Source organism: Heterocephalus glaber, unplaced genomic scaffold (genome assembly GCF_053883595.1).
Source record: "Heterocephalus glaber isolate CG9 unplaced genomic scaffold, H.glaber_assembly_v1.0 deba00000768, whole genome shotgun sequence".
Lineage (NCBI taxonomy): Eukaryota > Metazoa > Chordata > Mammalia > Rodentia > Bathyergidae > Heterocephalus > Heterocephalus glaber.
In genome coordinates, this window is record NW_028258162.1 from 8450705 (window position 1) to 8473777 (window position 23073).

The window sequence follows — 23073 nt, forward strand, 5'->3', positions numbered from 1 at the left end:
GGTTCCTAGGCCTCAGTTTTCTGAAATATCATCATGTAGTGTGGGACAGAACAGGCTACAGCTGAAGAGATCCACACTGTAACCCGAAACTACACCACCTTGAGTCTGGCCTTGGCGAGTTACTAATAGCACCCAGCTGCTCATAGGATGCTGAGGCTTAAATCAGGGTGGGTGAGCCCAGGCTTGGCACATGTTTAAGCAATGCCACTGTTAGTTACCCTTCTCTGATGCCCTATGCAAACAGGGTGCCCAGTCCCAAGACGCTATTTCTGTCTGGCAGAAATTATTTTCATAGTCTTATTTTGTTAAATCAAGACACTTTACTGCCATCTGCTGGAAAATTCTCTATAAATATGCAAATTCATGCCCACTAGTATGTAAACAATGCCACCCAAGAAGTGCCGAGGCTCTTGTAGAGTACACAACCTGCACAGCTGTGCACGTAAGTGCTCAATAAATTGTATTTACTGCTCTCCTTTTCACTTTTGTAAAAATATGGTTTGGAAGAGAAATCCAGATAGTGCTATTATATAAAGAAATTTATTTAGAAAAATAAAGTCAAAGTTCATCTCATAAAAAGGAGTCAGCCTTTTGTTAAAGCCTGAGAAACATTTGTGTTCCTGGCCTCCCTCACTTCCCACTTCCTCCACTGTCAAGTATGTTTTACAATAAAACCTGCAATTTAAGTTAGCAGAGATACTAATTAAGCCATTACTCTTGCATTTATAAACACTAGATGTAAGACCAAATTAGGGGACATACTTATGCATTCAAAAACAAAGCATGCTTTGGAAAGATCCATATAGCCTTTTCATCTTGATTTTAAACATTGGACCAGAAATATTGTACTAATAGTGTATCATTATTCCAAGATGGCAGATCCCTGGAAATCAACTCTGCTGGATTCTCTTCCCCATTCTTTCTCAGAATCCGTGCTGAGATTCATCACAGGCGACCCTTCTGTTTCGCTAGATAAATGCAGTACACAAAAGGAAAAACTTAGTTCATTTCATACCTAGCAGTACAACCACTGAAGAGAGTAACATTGGATGAGAGTTTGACGATGGGAGCTCTCCTAGGGTGCAGGGTTTACCACCCGGGTCAAGGGTCCTAGGTTCTAGGATGACTCTTGGAAGCTTGGAGGAACCAAAGCCCATGGTAAGTGAAGTGGAAATACCTCAACTGCTGTGAGACTGGAAGAAGGTATCGGACAGCTCAGAGAGGTGGACATGCGCTGGGTAGTTTCCACAGCACTCAGAATATTTTTCTGATCCTTTTATTAGGTACCAGAGCTCTGCAGCAGGTCTAGATATGAGTGCGAGAAGCCCTGCTATGCCACTCAACAGACCCTGTGTGATTGGAGGGGTTGGGGGGAAAGGAGGCCAGGGAAGGTTACTGGGGATTTCCAGTAGGGCTGCAGCGTAGACTCCTAGGACTCTGAAGCCAGATCCTTATCTGTAGTGAGCAACTGCACAATTCGAAAAGAAGTTCTTGTACATTTCTGTGCTCTGAATGAGACAGAGCATTTCACCAGGGGACATCAAAAAACTGCAGCCCAAACCATCCATCATGACCTGAGTCCATCTGACCCACCAGGTCATAAAGCTGGGTGGGTCTGGCAGCAAGCCATCATAAAGTGGAAGTGGCAGACGCTGGGCATGAATAGGGTCTGAGAGCACAAGGAAGCTGCACAAGTTAGTGGCTCAGCTCTGTATGTCCTTCACTGTTATTTCACTAGCTTCACAACTGCGGTGCTCAGAAGGAGGGAAAGGTCAACCTTCTTTCACAGATAAAGACTGCAAGCCAAAAGTGGATGCTGCTGCACTGTAACCTTACACGGGGAGACCCGAAAGATAGATGAGTGGAAATGCTCGAGATGAGCAAAGTTCCTGGAGATACAGGTAGTCACCTGCTGTATGTGGAAAGAAAAGTCAGAATACATACAGGCTCGTGGACAGTGGTAAATACAGTGGTAGCTTGGTCGGGCTTAGACTGGCATGAACTTTGTGTCCCGTATTAGTTGATGGCTCTTGAAACATCTACTACCAAAAAGGCACTAAAGAATGTGCATGACTCGGTCACGTATGTCAGCCAGCCTTTCTCGTGGGTTGCTGCAGTGCTGACACAATGCGCATTTGAATAGTGGCAGGAGTGGGGCTTCTACATGGCCCCAACAGCATGGACTTCCATTCACCAACGCTGGTCTTGCTACTGCTGCTACTAAACTGTCAATAACAAAGAACAATGTGACCCCCCCCCCCCCAATATACCACCATCCTGAAGGAGTCTAAGCAAGCATTTGGAAGTTAGTTGACTCCAGTGGACTCCTTCCACTCTGGAAGTGGCAGGGATTCATCTTAACTGGGACTATGTATTCTGGGTATGAGTTTGCCTTTCCTACCCATAGGATCTCAGCTAGCACCTCTACCCAAGGACTTGAGAGTAGTATGCCTGTCCACTGACAGAAGATCCCATCCAACGCTGCCTTGGGCTAGAGCCTGCCAGCCCTATCACATACTGCTCCATTCATCTGAGACTTTTGCTTGGAGATAATACCCTACAGGTTGAGCTAGCGCCATATGTTGATCATTGATTTAGGGTGATACGTCCCAAACTAAATACGTGGGGCTAGGGCCATGGGGGCTAGGAGGAAATAGGCATGGCCTTGCTTACTGTCCTTCCTAGTGGTACATTTGGAAGATTTGTGCTTCTTGTAGCCAAAACTTTACATTGAGGGTCACGTGGTCTTGGTTCCCAGAAGGACAACACTTTATCCGTAGACACAGGGGCCCACTGTCCTTTACACCAAAGCTGCCACTAGGTTACTTCAGTCTCAGTACTAGTAGTGGTCACTGATCCTGGTCATGAGGAGGAGGCAGGGCTCTGTGGCAGAATGCAAGAAAGCAGCATATTTGCCACACAGATGATCCGCTGGGATAGCTCTCCATGCTCCATGCCTAGTTTTATTATCAAACACAAAAACAGAACCTGTATTGGGGATGGTAGGCAATCTGCCTGGACCATGAGCGTGGCTGCTGGTTGAAGTTGAAGCAATTCTGGAGTACTGGAAAGGGGAGATGGAGAATTAGCTACTTCAGGCTTCAGAGCCATTGCATCTGCAGCAACTAGTTTTTCCACTAACCTTCTAAGTGACCTCAGTAACAAAGTGCATCAAAAATTCTGGAATTGGGCTGGGGATTTAGCTCAGTGGTTTTGCCGCCTGCTGCGCAAGCACAAGGAACCGAGTTCAATCCCCGGTACCAAAAAAAAAAACCAAACACCCAAGAATTCTGGAATTGTGGGGCACTGTGTGAACTTATCATAAGCAGCAAGTACATTTTAGCAGCACAAGGGGTGAACTATAATAAAATACTCTAGTCCTCAATCCATATCTCCTCTTCAAGGTAAAGGGACAACTCACCCAGCCTCCTGGCTGCTGTGATTTTTGAATCACATCTTTATATCCTTATGAAGCAAATTAAATCTCAACTCACACCAAGTCTTAATTTGCTAAATCTTAATGAATGCTTTAATTTGAATTAAAAAATTTAAGAACACCTAAGGCAACTACTTCAAATTAGAATCCAAACATACCAGAACATCAGATTTGCTCAGATCTAAGCCCAAACCAAATTTCCAGATACTTTGCATATGCATTCTGGGTAGACTCTGCGGCCTTAGCAGCCCTTGTCAGTTAGAAGTTCCTGGCCTCCCTTGGGGAGCTTGGCTGCTAAATGTCTTCTAAACTGCTCTTACCTCAGGTTTGAGGAAATAGCTAGAATTTTTTAAAAAATTAACTTATGTGGGGGCCGGGAATTTAGCTCAGTGGTTCTGGTGCCTGCCTTGAAAGTGCAAGGTCCCGAGTTTGATCCCCAGTACCAAAAATAAAAAGTTAACTTATGTGCAGTTATCTATCCAGTTCAGAAGGGAAAGGAAAAGAGGCATGAGTTATTTTTCAGTTATACCCAAGTCACATTATAAAAACAAGTGACGCTTGGCTGCAGTTAATTGCAGAGCCATCTCAGTTGTCCTCTGATGTAGCCTAATGAAGGCTCTGAACAGAGACAGTGAAATCTTAACCTTAACAAGGATGTGCTCTCGTTGCTCAGGCAAAATCTGTAGGTTTCTCATCCAAGGGGAAGGGGCTTAAAATCCAGTGTTCATATGAAAAGTTACTCTCAGAATCCCTTAAGACTGCTCACACACGAGACACAGGTCTAGGTTTATTCACAGCAGGTTATTTAGAAGTAATTACTAAATGAATGAGGCCACCAGAAACCAGAAGACAACCTCCCACCCCTACCCTGGACAAGCTGGGTGAGTCCACCAGAGCCACACCCCAGCCCTAGGCAGAGACACTTTTAAAGTGCATCTTGCCCAAGAGAATAGGTTCTTTTAAACTTTACCCTGTTGGGACTGCTGCTACTTTGACTCTTTACACTGGGCATCGGAATCTGGTTCCGACAGCCCCATCTACTCAGCTGAGGTTAGCAGTGCCTGAAACCATTTTTAAAGAGGATCAGTTTAAAAGGAAAGGCCCACACTGTAGTGCCCATGCAGGCCATTGGGAATCTCTGAAGAATTTTTAGATTTCCACAGTGAGGCGGCCGTAGATGAGCCTCGGGAGTTGGTACTCGAGTCATTAAAGGCAGCCCTTTGGAGGGGTCAGTGGAGTTCAGCCGCTCAGCTTCCAGGAACTGCCCAGTGCCTGCTCTTCGGGGGAGAGGCTTGGTCAACTTCTTGGAATCCATGAGCTGGTCAAGTACTCATCCAGTAAATGTACACTTTTGCTTAGGTTCTCCCCAGCCTGTTTCTGTATTTGCAAATTTTAAAAAGCCATTTTAGAGGGAACCAGTTGGATCTCAGTGGTGGAGAGGCGGCGGTGGCTTCAGTGCAGATTCTAAAGACAATCCCCTTTCTGCCCGTCACCTGTGAGAGGCTGCCAGGCAGGGGCCTGGAGCTCAGCAGAAGGCTGCAAAGGCTGCCCGAGTGAGGCTGGTTTCCACATATCCATTTCAAAGCAACCAAATGCTCTCTTTCCCCTCTTCTCTTAGGGAAGTTTCCTACAGTCTTTGCTCTCGTTTTGTGTCTCTGCCCTGGCTATCCAAGGTGCCAAACAACAGCCAGTGAGAGCACCAGAGTCTTCTCTTTGATTCCAAGATATTTCTGTGAATTGTTAGCCTTTGGTTGAGCCTGAAGAAACTCAAATGATGACTTAATCTTTTCCTCTTTCCCCAAGGATTCCACTGCGAGAACTGTGGAGAGAAATCCTGCTTCTGTTCAAGCTATCCATTTAAATGAGTTGATTGGATGCTGCCAGGAAGGAAAGTTTAAATTAGAAAAGGGAAGAAAGTTGTGAACTTTAGAAAAACTACAGTAAATCTATGGAGGAGAGGGGAAAGAATAGAGGAGGAATTTGAATCATTTATTTGTAGCATCGGACAGTTAAATACAGTGGTTTGTTGTTTTCTGTCACTCGAGGGTTAATTACATTCATGACCTAGGATGCTAACCAGCCCCACATCTAAAATAATTGCTTCTCTGTTGGTGAGATGTAAAGCCGGGATTGATTTTCCCCTGGCCGATAGCTCCTTTCTGACTCATGAATGTCATCTCCACTCCCCTCCACGCGTAATCTGATCTCTGTATTTGATCCCTATTTAGTAGTACACTTCGCTAAACAGATGTCTGAGTAATTAAAATCCCACATGGGCACACTCGTCAGTGAGTTACATCTATTTAATCATCAGCTTAGAAACTTTTCACCCTCGCTTTTTTCCCAGTCCTGGTGTCATATGTCACCAGCCTCTAGCAGGCCTTAAATATTAGAGTTCAAACCTGGTATGTTTCCTGCATTCAGTGAGCTTCTTTTTCATTTTCTGACAGCATTTCTTTTGCAAGTTCCCTGATCTCGCTTTTCTTCATCTCACCTAGATTTTTCACCAGCATTCAAATTTTCATTGGATGAATCATCCTATATTTCATTCATGCCAGCGCCAGCAATTTAAAAAAAAGGAGTCAGAACAATGTCGTTATAACCATGAATTAAGAAAGCCTTTTTTTTCCCCCTGAGGCAAAGCCAAAATATTTCATTCTGAATAACCCATTTTTAAAAAAACTATTTGAGATCAAATATTAGGAACTTGTTTGGTTGCCACAGGTCACTGAAGGATTTTGATGGCAGAGAATTAGAGAAAGAATATGTGTTTAGAGCAGGCAAGAAGTCAGGAAGGGGTTATTTCTTGGAATTTGCTCATTTTGAGAGAGGATTTAGATGGCAACTTACAGCGGTGTTTATACTAAAGAGAATGTCCTTATAATTCTGATACTGACTGGCACTGAATAAAACTTGAGGATACTCAATTTATAGTAAACAAATTTTCCTTGTACAGGTAGTTGATGCATAAGTTCCAAAGAACTAAACATTTTGAAATATAGAATATATCTATAAAATCAGACAAAATTACATAAGTTAGTGTGGATAACAATCATAGAAAAAATGTATTCTTTTAAACAGATGGTGTGTTTTAATTAATGCCTTTCATGTAAATCATTTCATAAAAGTTTAGGCATGCATATTTCCTGTGAGTTTTCTTTGTACTCAAAATATTTCAGAATTTAAAAATTAAGGAACAATTTCAGAGGTTGGATGATGTTGTAGTTCTATGTAAGCAAATTCTAAAAGTATATAAATATTATCATGACTTAAAATTAGGTGAAAATCCTTTTGCTCAAAGAAAACCTCATTTTGGTGGTTAGTCTTCTAGTCTCATTATTTAAACAAGGAATGTGTAAATAAGCAGACAAATCAACAAGATTCTTAGATAAACAGTGACACTGACCAGGAGCTAGTATTTCAGGAAGGCAGATTCCAAACTAATGGGAATGCTGTGGATGCGATTTCTTTCACTTTTATTATCTAGCATGGTCATGAATCTTAATGGCTTGAGAGTTGCATTCTTGCTGTGCTCAGGATAACCTCCATCGCCCGAGCCTTACTCCTCTCCAAGAACTTTGAGTTTAATCTATTGAAAGTTCAGGGGACTTCTTTCTCTGATCCAAGCTTTCTAAACTTTGTTTTCCACCCAGTTCAATTTTTGTCACATGTCTATCCATGCTTTGGGCTCAGTTTCTTTCAGATTATAAAAAAGACACACCCCGCAACCCATTTCTGGGTTCCCATTGCCTTAGTGTAAACTGGGGAGAATATTTCCTAAGCGCCTCACAATATTGTGAGGGTCACATGAGCTCCCGTGCACGAAAGGGCTTTGTACACGGTTACGGAACTCCTCGTGGCAAGCAGCTCTGGCTCCCGCCCCCGCTACCTTCCTGGCAGCTTCTGCCATTTTCTAGTTGTATGCCTATCCGCAAGCTACTTAACTTTCTCTGTGCTTCAGAGTTCCATAATGTGGAAAATGGAAATGAGTAAGTCCCGCGGCTGTTTGATGGTTACACGAGTCCAATCATGCAGATTGCGGAATGAGAACATGCTTTCAACAGTCCCCATTTCCCACTGAGGACCAGGTACTTCCCCAGACTCCCAGCTACCCAGCAGGCGGCCTCCGGGACCTTTTCCCATCTGGGCACCACTCAGAGTTAAGCTATGTCCCTGTAGGGTGGCCTGTGACAGCTAAGGATGTGGATACTGGCTGAGCACATGGTCTTTTGAGGATTGCAGGTACTTTTAACAGTTACCTCTCTTTCTGCGTGGCTTCTCCTTTAATGATTTCAAGAGACTTGTTTATGTTTATTTTTCAGTTTGCTGTCTTGCATAGTTAAAGCCATAAATTAAATCCTTTCTAGATTGGAAAATGGGAATAGTTAACTACTCGTGGGCTGTAATGCGATCAGTTAAACCTTGTCCAGAGAGTACATGGAAACTGTTTTAGGGGTGCTTTTGAAAAAGAAATGAGCAAAAACCATTTGAAATCCAAGTGGTCCTTATACAAAGGAGATGAGGTAGGAACAAGCAAAACAAAACATACTAGCAACAAAAGCCTAGCATTCTAAAAATGAGAAAAGAGAATCTTTCAAATGAACCATCTTCAAAGTGATTCCCTCTGAGTTGGCAGCCATAGTACCATGATGCTGCTGTTGCCCAAAAGGTTGTCGAGTTTCTTTCAAAAGGAGGGCTGTTAAAGGATTTTTAAAAGGTGCAAATACTAACTCTTGGATTTAATGATATTAATGAATACCTTTCTACTGTGCAACTTATAATTTGACATACAGATGTTCTAAATTATGCATATAAATCTGATTTCTTCCATTGTTTTGATTAGCTCTTTCCCATCCAAAAATCACTTAACTATATTTTCTGTTGGTTCCTTTACAGTTTAATTTCTGCTTTAACTTGGCGTGTGTACTTCCGTGTATAGTAAAAAGTAAGCATTTAATATTTTTTTTTCCCCTAATCTATATCCTCCCATTAGTAATGCTTCATTTACCCATATATTGAATTTTCTTTCATGTCTATGCATTCTGAAATATTAATCTACTGTATTTGTCAATTTTTTTTTTTTTTACCGGGGATTGAACTCAGGACCTTGTGCTTGCAAGGCAGGCGCCGGAACCACTGAGCTAAATCCCCAGCTCCATTTGTCAATCTTTTCCCAGTTCAATGTCACTAATTATTATGGGTTTATAATATGTGTTAATATCTGAGTGAATCATCTATTACTCTTTTTTCAAATCTTATCTGGTTAGTCTTTTTCTTCCAGATAGAAATTAATTTTTTCAGCTTAAAAAAACTCATTGAAATTTTAGTTAAAATTATAAAAAATGAGTAGATATATTTGGGAGCATAATATTTCTTAATCTATTCAAATGTTTTTGCTTTATTTTTTTGGTATAGATCTCAGTTCTTGTGTAAATTGTATATTTTAAAAAATTATATTTCCTAGTAGGTGATTAGTAGATCACTGAGAAAGCTCTTGATTTTTTCCTCTGGTATTGAGGGTTGAACACAGGGCCTTGTGCACTGTAAGGCAAGCACACAACCACTGAGCTGCATCCCCAGGCCTTTTTATATTATTTTGAGATGGGGGGCTCAATAAGTTGCCCAGGTTGGCCTTGACTTTGCAATCTTCCTGCCTCAGTGGGGTCTACAGGCTGGGCCACTTCATTTTTAGTAGTTATTTTACACTAGATTTTAAAACAAATCTGAAGTTTTCTAGGCAAAAGTATTGTCTGAAAATAAAGCCATTTGTCTCAATGCTTTGTAATACTCTTTTTGTCTTACTACAGAATTACTTCAATATACTTTTAAATAGTTGTGATAGGCACTTTTATACCTGATTCTAGAGAATGCCTCTATAATCATTAAGTATAGAAATTTAAAAATATACATGAAAAGTAGGTTGAATAAACTGTCGTGTACCCACCACCTATCTTCAACATTTATGCACTTTCAGTGGGATTAGAATCTCGCCCTTTTGATTCTAATTTGGAAATATATATCCAAATAGCAATTTGCAATTCCTTTACTATGTATTAATTTTAATTGACAGGCAAAGACAAAGATGCTCACTATAATAGTGTATGTAATTTCCGAAAACCAGAAAACAGTAACTCATCACCCCTCTAGGAGGGTGACGTGGTACCTAACTATTGTGAAAAGTAGTGGTAGGATCTGTATGTATGGATGTGGGAAGATGTCCAGGTTTCTTTGAATTAAAAAAGCAACTGCAGGACCATCTGTGTAGTATAATTTCATTTTCTTTTCAAAAGGGGAAAAGAAAAAACTTGTGTTTATATATGCATGGAAAGTTTCTGGAAGGACAAGTTAGAAACTGCTTAATAGAACTTATTCCTAAGAATGAGGATGAGATGTTGAATTAACTTTTACATTTTCTCGCTTGCCTTCCTTAAAGTTTGGCTGTCTTACAATTTGCTTTAATATTTTAAAAAATATTAAATATATGGTGATGGTTAATGGTTTAATAGTTACTAATATTTAAAAATTTTTTTTAAATTTACTATTTGAAAATTTTTAATCAAAGTTTATTTTATGAACTATTACCCTGCCATTTCTAGGGTAAAACTTACCCAAAACATACTAAACAGTGACTTCAGAGAATTTAACTTGCTTGCTCTTTGAGGGGAATTTAGGCATTTGGTTTTCTCATGTGAGCTTATATTTTTTGAGTGTTCTTTCTGTACCATTTTGTTGTATAATAAAAATTATTTAATTCCTAAAATTAATCTTTGTGCATTCAGAAAGGGAATATAACCTTCAAAATTTGCAGGAATTTGCTCATAGAACCCTTAGGGCTAAGGTCTTTTTGATTTCTCCCCCAGCTTTGATCTAGTCTATTTCTTCTGGATATTTTGATTTTTCCAGAATATATTAGCACATGGCTAGCTTTACATAGCAGTCTCATGTAAAAACCCCCACAAAACTCCCTATCCGCTGTTTCTTTCTTCTGTATTGTTTTTTAATCTACTTTATTAGGTAAATTATTGGAGATCTCTCCATTTTCTTGCTATTTTTTTCCTAAAGAATTACCTTTGAAGTCAGTATTTTCTAATTCAGTAATTTCTGGCATCTTGAGAATTTTGCATGGGTTTCTTGAGTGAGCTTGTATTTTTGAGTGTTCTTTTTGTATTATTTTTGATAGCCTTTAACAAGGTTTTCTTGGAGTTTTAAGTACTTCTCAGTTCACTTAATTTTATTCTTTCTAAATTTTTCCTTATTAATGTTACTAAACTGGGTGTGGTTTCAAATGACTGGGGTATTTCTAAAAATTAAAATCAGCTCTAAGAGGAGGAAGATTTGCGATCACTGATGTCATTTAAAAGAATGTGACTCGGGCTCATGACATTTCGAAAGAATTTTAAAAATGTTTGCATAATGGCAATACAATTGCAGGAAGCTTATGACTTACTGTGAAGAAATCCATACTTATTTGTAAATATAAAATCTGCATATGCTAAACATTTGCCCTCAAATTTGGAAAGAATCAACAGCTAAGATTTACACAGTTATCATGTGCACTTACCAGTGTTGTCCCCTGATGCTGCATGCCTGTAACCCAAAGATATTCTTAAATGTCTTCTGGTTTTTGGGAAAATGTTTAAATGCATTATGTGTACTACCTGGCTTCAGTTTTGCTTGTAACTGAATGTAACCTCAGCTAAAGCATTTTTCAAATGCAAAAATTAAAAGTTATAAACATGGTAGAACGACAAAGTTTTCTCTGTAAAAGTCAATTCACTATAATGTGAAGATAGAACATGTTTTAAAGAATAAATTTTAAGTGCTCTGACAGCCTATAGTTACAAACAAAAAAATCTGTAATTAAAGAAATATTGTGCTAATAGGCAAATTTGCAGGTGTGACCTCTAAGGTATGTAGCAGAAATCCTTAGATCTATGTGTTTGTAGATTATCTAAGTTTTTAAGTGGCCAGGCAAGGGAGGATTTTGTAATCAGAAAAGTGGACGTGTCTTATTTAACATATGACCCTGGGCAGTCCCATCTCAAACTGATCAAGTTACAGTTGGTTGGCAAGCTAGGGAGGGAGGGAGGGAAACCCAGAGTGAGGCCTGACAAACTGTCAATAAACACTTGGCCACAAAACCATGGTGTGGTGGCTGCTGTCGTTAAAAACATGAATTTACTGACGTTTCCAATATTTAAAATAATGCAAAGAAAAACACTTACAAAAATTATCAACTAGAGGTCACTTTAAACAAGGCTTTAATATACCCTCCCCTGATTTTAGGAAAGATAGAATGTGGTTTTACAGTAGGCTGAAATCATGTAACTAGACCCTAGACTCATGTAGGACCAGCCTCCGAGCTCAAATCTAACCGAGGGGTGTGGAGGATGAACAAATAGCCACACACAAACAGGTTTAAAATCTGGGAGGCCCGAGAGCTCACGTCTCCCTTCGATATAGAGCCGCAAGCCACTGGCCACCTTGGCTTTATTCACCCAGACACGGGCAGAGCAATTACAGTTCACAGAATCCATCTGTCTCCACCCCCACGGTACTTCTCCGGGTAAACAACCTACCCTCCGGTGTTTCTACTTCTCCCTGCGGCGTGTTAGCTCGCTTGGATCCCCCTTTTCCTCTCAGTGCTGGCCGAAGAGGCCAATTAGGCCTCAGTCTTCCCACCTAGGCTCACAGCTTTATCGGATAATTGAAAGGTCTTTGGTTCCTACTTCAAGGCTTTCAAGCTTCCAACTGTTTAAAACCGGTAAGTGCCCAGGATCGAGCACTCCTGAGGGAGCTCTACTAGAAACCAATAAATGTAAGGCAAAACTTTTACCTCTACCAACTTCAAATGGGGGGGGGGGGGTCCACTACTTCAAAAAAAAAAATACATGTATTCAGCATTGGCCCCAAGGGATCACCTAAACCCATAAGCACTTACGTATCACATGATCTTATGTGAGAAACCCAATTATAAATAGGACGTAGGGAGACATCTTTGTCAAAGGAGAGGAAAAGATGAAAAAAAGTAATTAAGATGTGTTCTGTACACAGACCAACTCCACACAAGGAATGGAACCATTATGTGCTGCGAACATGGACTAATAAATTATATCGGAGTTACCCAAATAAACTAGCACTTTAGTGGGACAGTAAACCACGGCCAAAGCAAGGGAGGGGAAAAAGGTCCTAATTCTGCTTGTGATTGTGAAATTTGAAGAAAGCACAGATCTAAAGCCCAAAGACTGCTAAAGGGTTGATTAGAAAGCTGAGCCTGAGGCCAAGTTTAAGCGCCGAGATGTGATTAGAAGGTAATTTCTAGGCCAGGGAGGCCAGATGCAGTGGTGCATTATTGATCTGAAAGCAACTTCACAGGAAAGTACAGTTGGATTGCTCAGTCCTCAAAGGCAGCTTCCATGCAGAACCGTGTGGATGGGAGGAAGGGGCCTGAGCGTACACGCTGGCTACTACTTGTTTTCTGCCTCTTTTGTGAGGCTCTCCTCACGGGCCTCTAGTTCTCACTGCTCTGGGCCCAGCCCTGGATCCCACCAGCCAACTGTCAGGGAAGCCAGGGGGAGATGGACTGTAGTTCCTCATGAGTCTGGGGCAAGGGGGACCCGCGGGAACATCCCATCAAGGGGGCAGTGTTGAAGCCCGACCCTCATCCAGGGAAAGGATGCCACACGGAGGCCAATCCTCTACATCAACAGACCCTAGCAAATTTAGGATCCTGCTTGCAATCCTGGATCCTCCTCGGACCTAGGCTATCCCCTGGTTCTAGAGGACTCGGAGAAGCTACTACATTCAGAGACTGCATGCGTCTAACGCTCAGATTTTTGTAAACTGGTATTTTCTCCCCACAAACTTAAGTCCTCAACTACGCCTAGCAGTGATCATTTTTAAAACTTTTTGCCCCAACTCTGAGGAAATTTTGTATATAACTTGAAGATAAGCTTCGCCCATCTAGAGACTACAATTCTATGAATTTTGGCCGCCGTGTAAGTCGCGTAACCACCGTTCCCATTAAGATGCAGAGTACATTCTTTCACCTCTTCTAAGTCCCCCCCTCCCCCCGCTCCTTTGCACTGCATTAGGTCCTGGTTTCTCCTCCCCAGGCAAATGCTGTCGCTACAGTTTACCTCTAAAATTTCATAGAAGTGAAATCAGACTGTGGTCTTTTGCCACCCCCACCCCCACCCCCGATAGTGCTGCTCAGTTCTGTCCGTGTTGCTGCTTGTAGTACTGGCTATGCTCTGGAGAACTCACTAAATACTGTTAGGCGATTTGCCCTGCATTCTCTCACTTCGAATCCCAACGACCATTGTTTCGCAGCAGAAGAAATCGAAACTCGGGCGCCCAGCGTTTAAGTTTGGGGGAATCCGGGCCTGGCCTACTGACACCTGCCAGGAGCTACCAGGGCCGACCCGCAGGAGGGGAGAGCAGGGCTCCAGGACTTAGAGCTCGCGGACCAACCCGAGACAGCCGCCGCCGAGTAATATAAAGGCGCAGGCCGCACCACGCCGTGCGTGTCCTTCCGCGCGGACGGCGCTACTTCCCGCCCGGGCGCCGAGGCCGCGCCCACCCCGGGCTGCTCGAGGGGGGACGGCGGGCGCGGACGGGCACGCGCGAGGAGAGGGCGGCGGGGCGCTGGCTGCTGCGCGTGTCCGCGTCGCGAGGGCGTCTGGAGCCTCGTGGCCAGCGCGAGGGGAACAAAGATGGGGCGGGGTCGCGGAGCGGGGCGACCCTCGGGTTTCCGTTTTGTGTCCTGGTCGGTTGGCTCTCGCTCGGATTGAGCCTTAGAGGCGGCAGTAGGCGACTTCCCCTTTAGTATCTTCTTCCTTCGCGTTTATGTTTCTGATGTAAAATTTTGCACGAGACCAGGTTGTCCGAGTTCTCACGACGTCGTCTTTTTCCTCCTGTGAGAAATGAGTGCCGGAGGGCGCTGAGGGGAGGGAGGCAGGGCAGGGCGGCTGGGACCGCCTGATGGCGCGGTTTGTGCACGGCCAGTAGAGCGCTGGTCGGGGAGGTGGGAGGAAGCGGTCGGGCAGGGGCGCTCCGTGTTCGCGCCGCGACCTGAACGGGAAAGGGGCGGGCAGTAGTTTTCCTCATAACGCTGATGTAACTTTGGCCCCAGAGCCCCGTGCTAGTATCTCCAGTAATCCTTTTATTCCCCGTGATGGCGTTTATACCCACTTGATGAGTCACGCAGTTTACCTGTCTGTCCGTCGGCTTCTCTCGGCACAAACCCGAGAGCAGAGAATTGGTGGGTGTTGGTCCTGGAGCTTAGTACCTGGCAGCGTAGGGGAGGCGGCTCTGCGTACTCGCTGACGCAGCAAACAGAAGCCAAACGGGGCGCTTTGTTCGAGGGTACTGTGGGTGAGCGCAGAGCCACAAGACACTGCGAAAACTCGTCTCTCCCAACTTGCTCATTTGATTTTGGAGCAGTAACCCATTAAGGACCAGTAAGAGGCAGTTACTCTTTCCACTCCATTTTCCAAAGGATGAAAGAATGGAGCTCTTTTTGGTTGCTTTCCCCTTCATTCTAGGGATTGATTCTCCGAGGTGAACCTGCCCAAAACTTATGAACAAATGAAAGTCCTTTCTTCATAGACCCTCAGATAGATACCTCTCCTTCAGTATGTGGGAGTGTGGGTGGCTGCCCGAAAGCAAGACAGAGAGCTCAGGGACTTTCAGAATACCTACAGGGAGGTGCTGGGTGCAGTACTTGGAAACACGTCTGGGGAGTGTTTTTCGAGAAAAGTTTGATTTCGTTACTAATGCCTCAGTCATTATAGCATCCTAACATGCAAAACTAGACCTATCTTTGGAGGTCATTTGTTCATCCAGTAAGTACAATAAGTATATTGACAGTATGGGTTTGCATTGCTTTTTTTAGTACCGGGGATCCAGCTCGGGACCATGTGCTTTTGAGGCGGGCGGCAGAACCACTGAGCTAAATCCCCGGCCGTCTGTCATTTTTCTCATTCATTTGCTGCCACCTTCTTTGCTAGAGTCCCTTCACCATTTCTTTCAAAACTTTTCTATTTTTTGTTCCAACTCATCCAAGTTATAAACAAAAAAAAAAGAAATAAAATCAGAATCTTTATAAAATTAACTTTAGCAGAATTTCACTTTTAGCTTGTATTTTGTAAAGTCTAAAAATGATCGTTATTTCCTTCAGTTGGGTGTTGTGTAAATGAAGATAATTACTATCCAATCAGATTTCACATTTTGCATGACCCTAACCAATTTTACAGTTGCATACCACAAAGCAATGTGGAGAACTGCAAAATTAAACATTTTTTAAAAGAATAGAGATGTCTCTAGGATTATTTTAAGCTCAGTATAAATGTATGACAGGGTCCTAGTGTACAACAGCCCCAGAAAGAATTTTCAATTTCAATTTATCTCAGTTGTACTCTTTGACACTTCCATCAATTTAAAAAAATTCCCCTTTCCTTCAATCTAAAATGCTCACTACACCCAAATAATCCCTGAGGCTGTGGTTTATAATTCTTTCCCTTCTCCATTTCACGTTTAAATTTATCTTAAACTTGCTTAAACATGCTTTTGAACTATCCCTACTTTCAAGCAAGCTGGCCTTCTGACCCCTCGATTGCTCAAGCCTAGAGGTCAGATTACCCACATGCTAGTGGTTTTTAATGCTGAAATCACTCAGGAGGCTTTTTAAAAATGCTGATTGGCTGGCCTGCCCCTGACCAATCAAATTAGAATCTGTGGAGTTAGAATCCCAGTATTGCTATTTCTATAAAGCTTCTCAGGAGATTCTAATGAACAGCTAGTTTGAGAGACGAGGTAATGAGCAGCCCAAATTATGTTTAAAGCAGCGGTTCTCAAACCTGAAGGACTTGTTAAAACATTCTAGGAGAGACCTCTGAGGGTTTTTTTTTTCTAATTAAGTTTATTGGTGCATTTTAGGTGTAAATTATGATCACATGCATCATAGGGAATTTGTGTCTGTATATGATATATCTTGTTTTTGTTTTGGTGCCAGGGATCAAACTCAGGATCTTGTGGTTGCCAGGCAGGTGCTAAGCTACATCCCCAGCTGTATAAGGTGTATCTTGGTTCTTACTTTTTCCCCATTCCTCTTCCCTCCCTTCAGCTCCTCCATCCCTCCATATTTACAAAAGCCTTGTCTCCATTTTTTCCTTCTCAGTTTTTCTTTCCCTCGGCTCCCTCCTAGTTCCCCTTTTAACATTTTCTTATTTCCCGAAAAATATGGACTGCTTCATGAATTTGCATCTCATCCTTGCTCAGGGTCCACTCTAATCTCTGTATCATTGCAATTTTAGTGTATGTGCTGCTGAATCTAGCACCCCCAAGTTTCTTCAGTAAATTTGGGGGTGAGGCCTCAATTAGTGTTTCTAACAGGGCCACAGGTGAAGCTGTTGCTCCTGGTTTAGGGAACATACTTTGAGAGCCACTGTTTAGGACATCAAGAAAAAAATTGGAAAGATTTGGTATTTCACACAAAGCTTTGAAGTACTTATGGGGCAAATCAGAAACTTGGGCTTCATTACCTTTAGGGTTTGTTGTGATTTTTAAAGCTTATTTTTGGACACATAATATTTGTATGTATTTGTGGAGTACTGTACAATTTTGATACATGTATACAATGTTTAATGACCAAATCATGCTATTTTCTATATCATCAATCATTTCTACGTATTGGTAACTCATGCTTTTCTAGTTATTTGAAAATACAGATTTTTGTAGCCTATTAGACTATTGAACACCAGAACTAATTTCTTCTATGTGACTGTGTTTTCTCCCCGATCTAATCTCTCTGCATTGTTCTTCATCTCCTTCCTGGTCTCTATTCCACTTTTTTGATACCAATTTTTTAGTTTCTACAAATGAGCAAGAACATGGAGTATTTGCTTCATGTGCCTGGCTTATTTCACTTAACATGATGTCCTCCAAAGTGTGATTTTTAAAAATATTTCAAATTGTATTTGAGGAGGGACATAAAACTACCATAATTCTTTCATTGGTAGAGCTAGCAGTCCTAAGCTCTATATGAACCCCCAAGCCAAAGCATTTCTTTATATAAACTTCAGCTTTCAACCCCCTATGATAATGTCTCCTTCATGTGGATTTTCCCTGTGGGTCTTGTAGTAGCCCACAACAAAATACCATGTGGAGAATAGCAAAATCTCTCATGCTCAAATCTCACTTTTCTCGACAAAAAGCCATAGGACAGAAATACTGTTTGTCTTGTCTTCCAGATCGATAGGCAGATATATTTTGAAAGTTCAAGCCTATGACAGAAAACCTGACACACATGGCATGCAAATACAGAGGACCTGCCAGGGTTATAGAAATGAAGTGCTTTTGTTTTTGTATAAATTTTCCATTTGTTCTTGCACTTTGTGCTGTCTACCATCCCAGGAAATACTTCTATTTTAAATGGAGGAAATCAGGAGCAGGAAGCTTTCAAACATGCCCAGAACCATACAGCTCATGAGGTATATGAAGTGAAGGCGCGTGGCTTCCAAACTCTGCATTCTTTTCTTCAGAACATATTGTAATTCAAATGCCAGAACACTGGATCTAAAGGGAAGAAAGGATTTGATATTTTTAACCCTGTAAAGTAGAATGTAAAAAAGACAACAATTTCCAAGTCCATGAAGCAGTTACCATGTAGTTAGAAATCAGATGCAATTTATGATACCTAAGGAAAGAACAATAGGGAAATGAAATAGAGAAGTAGAAAAGGTTTAAGGTAAAACATCTGAATAGTTAGCTAACAGTCAGGGTCAGAAAGAAATTCTATTGGCCCTTAAAAGAAGACGGGGCAGAAAACTCATGGGTTCCGTTAAATCCTACTGTGTTACAAGCCACTCCCAAAATGTAGTGGCTTAAAAACAAAGTGTGTTTGCTCACAGTTCTCTGGGTTAGAGGTGCGGATGGGTGAGTGAGGATGGCTGTTTCCGCTCCGTGTGTTGACGGGGGTGCCTCAGCTGGAAGATCTAAGACATCTTCATCTGGGCCCGGTGCCGCTGGGTGGGACCCCTGGGACCCCTCCCACCCCGTGTGGCGACCAGGTGGGAAGACTGAGGCCTAATTGGCCTCTTCGGCCAGCACTGAGAGGAAAAGGGGGATCCAAGCGAGCTAACACGCCGCAGGGAGAAGTAGAAACACCGGAGGGTAGGTTGTTTACCCGGAGAAGTACCGTGGGGGTGGAGACAGATGGATTCTGTGAACTGTAATTGCTCTGCCCGTGTCTGGGTGAATAAAGCCAAGGTGGCCAGTGGCTTGCGGCTCTATATCGAAGGGAGACGTGAGCTCTCTGGCCTCCCAGATTTTAACCTGTTTCTGTGTCTCTATTTTTCATTCTTATCACCCCTTGGCCAGGTTCGAGCTCAGCTGGTGGGCTGGTTCCTGCCCTCCCATCCCTCTGGTCTTGAGAAAGTAGCCCAGCTTGAGCATTTTTCACGTGATACGTTTGTGAGAGCGTGAAAAGGGTCACGCAGCCTTCTGTGGTGTCAGTTAAAGCAAGTCACTGGGCCAGCCTGGGTTCAAAGTGATGGGAAACCTACTCTACTCTTGAGGGGAGAAGGGTACAAGCTCGCTGCAAAAAAAAAAAAGGGGGCACGGTTAGGCTGAGTAAAAAGCCAGACAGGGCTGGGGATTTGATTTAGCTCAGTGGTTCTGTCTGCCCTGTAAGTGCAAGGACCCGGGGTTCAATCCCCGGTACAAAAAAAAGCTAGCCACAAAAGAGTGCATTGTTTGATTATATGAAATTCTAGAAAAGGCAAACTAATAGATAGTGGCGGAAAGTAAATCACTGGTTGCTCAAGGCTGGAAAGAAGGGATTGCTAGCAAAGGGGGATGAGGGAAATTGAGGGCGTAGTGGCTATACCCCACACCTTGAGTGGTAATATATACAGAGATGTACACGTTTGTGAAAGTGCATGATTTTACAGTAATTAGGTAAATATCTTAAAAATAAGATCGGAAATGGGAAGGATTGTTGAGACCATCTTCAGAAATAACCATATGTGAAAGCTTAGATCTGAAAGGACATTAGAAGATCTTCTGGTCCAATGTCCTACAAATAAGGAAAGAGAGGCCCAGAGAGAGCAACTTGCCAACTTAGGGAGTCAGTAACAAAACTAGGATTGGAATCTAGACTAACCACAGCCTTGCTGTCATTCCTCCCAAACCCTCTGAAATCAGGGAAAGGACACCCTAGGCTCGCATCAACAAGACTCCCCTACATATAAGAGCTGGGCCACACGAACTGTTAGTGTCCTTTTGCACTTTATAAGCTTTTAGGGTTTTTGTCTGTTTTGTGATGGGGCTCAAACTGAGGGTCTTCTACGTGCTAGTCAAATGCTCTGCCACTGAGCTACATCCCTAGCCCTTAGTGTGAAAAGTTAGGAGCAGAGACTGTTGTGCTCTGTTCCTCATCCTGAGACACTAACTGCTCTGAGTTGGTGTGTCTAATCCAGGTGACTGGAGCAGTGTTTATAAATAGAACACTGAGGGGCGGGGGGAAGAAGAGCAGCTATGCCATAGCCACCTGTTTTCCACAGTGCTATTTTGAGTTTCTCAGGGCCTTGGCAGGAAAGGACATGGAGGGCTATGGAACTATTGAGGCATTATTAAATTTTACAAAGTTAATAAACTTGTAAAGTGAGAATTGTTGCCAGGTTTTATAAAGTGCTTCATAGAGTAGGTAGAATTGAACTAAGAAATAGTATTGCAACCAATAGTAATACAGCATGCAAATGTAGCATGTAGGGAATTTTTAAAAAGTGAAGAGAGTCCACTTTTAACATACTTTCTTTGCTCAAAAAAGCAATTTGAACTTTATCCAAGTGTCTCAGACATTTATCAGATGTATTCAACTTCTTTGGATACCAAAGAACGTTTTAAAAACTACAAGAGATGCCAGAATGCTGTCAGCTGAAATTATTTGCTTGCTGGTACATCAGAGAGTAATACCCTGCTGGTCTGGGGCAATTACCTAGAGAACAATGGATTTGAACTGAGAATGGAATCTGAACTTTTTTCTGCAGAAAGTCACATGTGAAAATTGAATGATTCAACGGGATAAGGTTTTTTCAAGAAAACATCCTCCTTACAGATTTCTGAAGCTTGGGATTTTCATGTTTTGGGTGGTTTCCCTGTTTTTCTAATACCTATATTTAAAAATTAAGTAGTAAACATTCTATTAAATGAGGAAGGGGGATACTGACGTGAGTCTTCGATTTGTGGCTTATGTCTCATAGCTGTTGGTAGGAAGGAGCTTGTTCTTTTACAAATGTGAAATGCAGTTCCGGCATAACTACAGGCCCAACACTAACTCCAGGTGGAAAGTGGCACATTCATGGAAATAATTCCAGCCAAAAAAACTTGCTCTTGTTTGCATTACCTCAGCTGGTTAGGGCTTTGATTACTGAATGCTTTCAGTTGGGTTAAAGACAAAAACACAATGGGATTCAAAGGAATCAGCTCAAGGCTGAGAATTTAATAATCCCAAAACATTTAGCTTAGTTTAAGCCAGAAGGTCCTTATTAAAGACGTTTTAAAAAGTTAACGTTTCAACTCTGTGCCTCATTATGAAATAGCTGGCCTACTCAACATGTAGCATTTATTTATAAACCTAGGCAGGCTTTACTTCATAAATGCACATTCAGGTCGGGCTTTTTTCAATACCATTGTGAACCACGTATGGATTATCAGTACTACCTCAGGGATGCAGAAGCCCTGCATGACGTAAGACTCATGATGGATGTGAAATAAGACTGCTAGGTCTTCTAGAGCCCTGCCTGGCCTCCATGTCCCCCATCCCTGCCATTCCTCTGAGAACCAATGGTTTCAGTCACCTCCTGTTTTACCACATTGGTATGGACGGATTTCCCCATTGGGCTCATGGGATTGGCCAGGCGAGCTTGACGGTGGTTTATTAGTTGCTTATATACTCATAGTGGGGGAGAAGGGATACCCACACAAGCAAAATGGTGGCTGATGTGGACACAGAATGAGCAGTAGGGGCTATGGGAAGCAGGCTCTGTAGTATCTAAAAGGTAAGGAACCTGTGGTTTCCATGGGAGGAGGTGACTGGCCTGTTTGAATTCCACAGGCTGACAGGACCTGAAAGCCAGTTTTCTGGGTGAGCAGGCACAGTACCTGGTCCACTCAATGAGGAGGGTTGTTTGGCTCGGGGACCTTATCCCTTTGTCCACTGGAGCAGAGGGGAAGAGAACTTTGCACTAGGCCATTTGAGACTCCCTTGGTTTCCCCAGATGTTGGGGTATACATAATACTGGGCCTCAATTTTAGGCCGTATTCCACAAGTCAAGCTGGACATTTTTTCTAGATCATCATCTGCTAAACCCTCTTCTAACTGGGAGGGGAAAAAAAGATAGGCAAAGCATGCAGGCCAAACCTTTTATTATTTTCAACTAGTCGCCAAACAAATGTCCACGACGTGTCTTTGGGTAGTGGTGCTAGACTAGGCACAGAAACTTGAAGAATGGGCCACATCCCTATAAAAGGGGTCAAATACAGAAGCTAGAAGGCCCAAGCAGACGATGGTACAGAGGGGTGAGAGCAGGGACAAAGACCGTGCACGTGCTGCACGAGTGAAGTAAGGGAGGCGGCCCGTCCCACCTGGGCATGCTGAAGGGCTGCGAGGGGCAGGGGCAGTGGCCCTGAGCTGGCTTGAAAATGAGCCGGAGTTTGCCAGTCAGGAGAGGGACGGGAGTGTCGTCGCAGGAGGGCAGCCTGGGACTGTTGGGAGTGTCCTCTCGGGAGGTGTCTGCTCCTCTCACCCGACCCCTCTTGCCACTTTCTCCCCCAGGCATCTCCTCGTATTTGCAGAATCAGATTCTGCCCTCGTATTTATCGATCACGGTCACGGTTGCTGGGGAAGGGGAAGCAGGAGGGGTGAGGAAAACGTGCCCAGGGGACTGAGGAAATGAGGATGAAGCGCCCTCCCAGGACATCTTACCTACCAGAGGCTGCCGGTGAATTATACGTGTGTAAACGATTCCCCTCTGCGTGTGCCAAAGGCCCCAGTCACCAACTAGGCCAGCTGGGCGCTGCCCAAAGCGTTGTTCCGGAGCGCTCAGCTCCGGCCTCTCGTCTGCTGTCAGTCTTTCTCTGCTATCCTGGGACTCCTCCCCTCTGCCCGGATGACTAACTCCTTCTAAAAGCCATACGCTCCTCCAGAGTCCAAGGAGGCAGGAACTAAGCAGGCAATTTTCCTGGAGTTAGCAATAGGGAAGAGAGGGAGTTTAGGATATTTTTATCCATTTCAGAGACACTGTCATCAGTAATCCTACCTGAGGCAGCCAGATCTTTCAGCTGTGTTTTTTGTTTTTTTGTTGGTTTTTTTTTTTTTCGTACCGGGGATGGAACTCGGGACCTTGCACTTTTGAGGCAGTTGCTGGAACCACTGAGCTAAATCTCCAGCTCGTTTCTTATATTTGCATATGCTGATCCCTTGGACCGGAAATTGCCTGCCCTTCCTCTCTCCCTCTGTCCCTGTTCTACCTTTTTCCAATTCTAGTTCCTGAGTCATCTCAGTAAAGCCTTCCTCCCTGTTCTCTCTGGAAAGCTAGTTGCCACCACCACAGGGCTTCTTAAGCCCCATTTTA

General features: G+C 43.0%; 1 long non-coding RNA gene and 1 other non-coding gene across 3 annotated transcripts; both read right to left on the bottom strand.

Annotated features, from left to right (window-relative positions):
• Positions 1–2: 2 nt before the first annotated feature.
• On the bottom strand, positions 3–22860 carry LOC147829079 (uncharacterized). Of its 2 annotated transcripts, XR_015449665.1 has the most exons (3): positions 22429–22860; positions 5839–18013; positions 3–5313 (listed from the first exon to the last, which is right to left on the bottom strand). It is a non-coding gene; the product is annotated as an uncharacterized LOC147829079 (long non-coding RNA). The 2 variants fall into 2 exon arrangements; XR_015449664.1 differs by having other exon boundaries at positions 3–18013.
• On the bottom strand, positions 16673–16776 carry LOC147829080 (U6 spliceosomal RNA). Its single transcript, XR_015449719.1, has one exon. It is a non-coding gene; the product is annotated as a U6 spliceosomal RNA (small nuclear RNA).
• Positions 22861–23073: the final 213 nt, after the last annotated feature.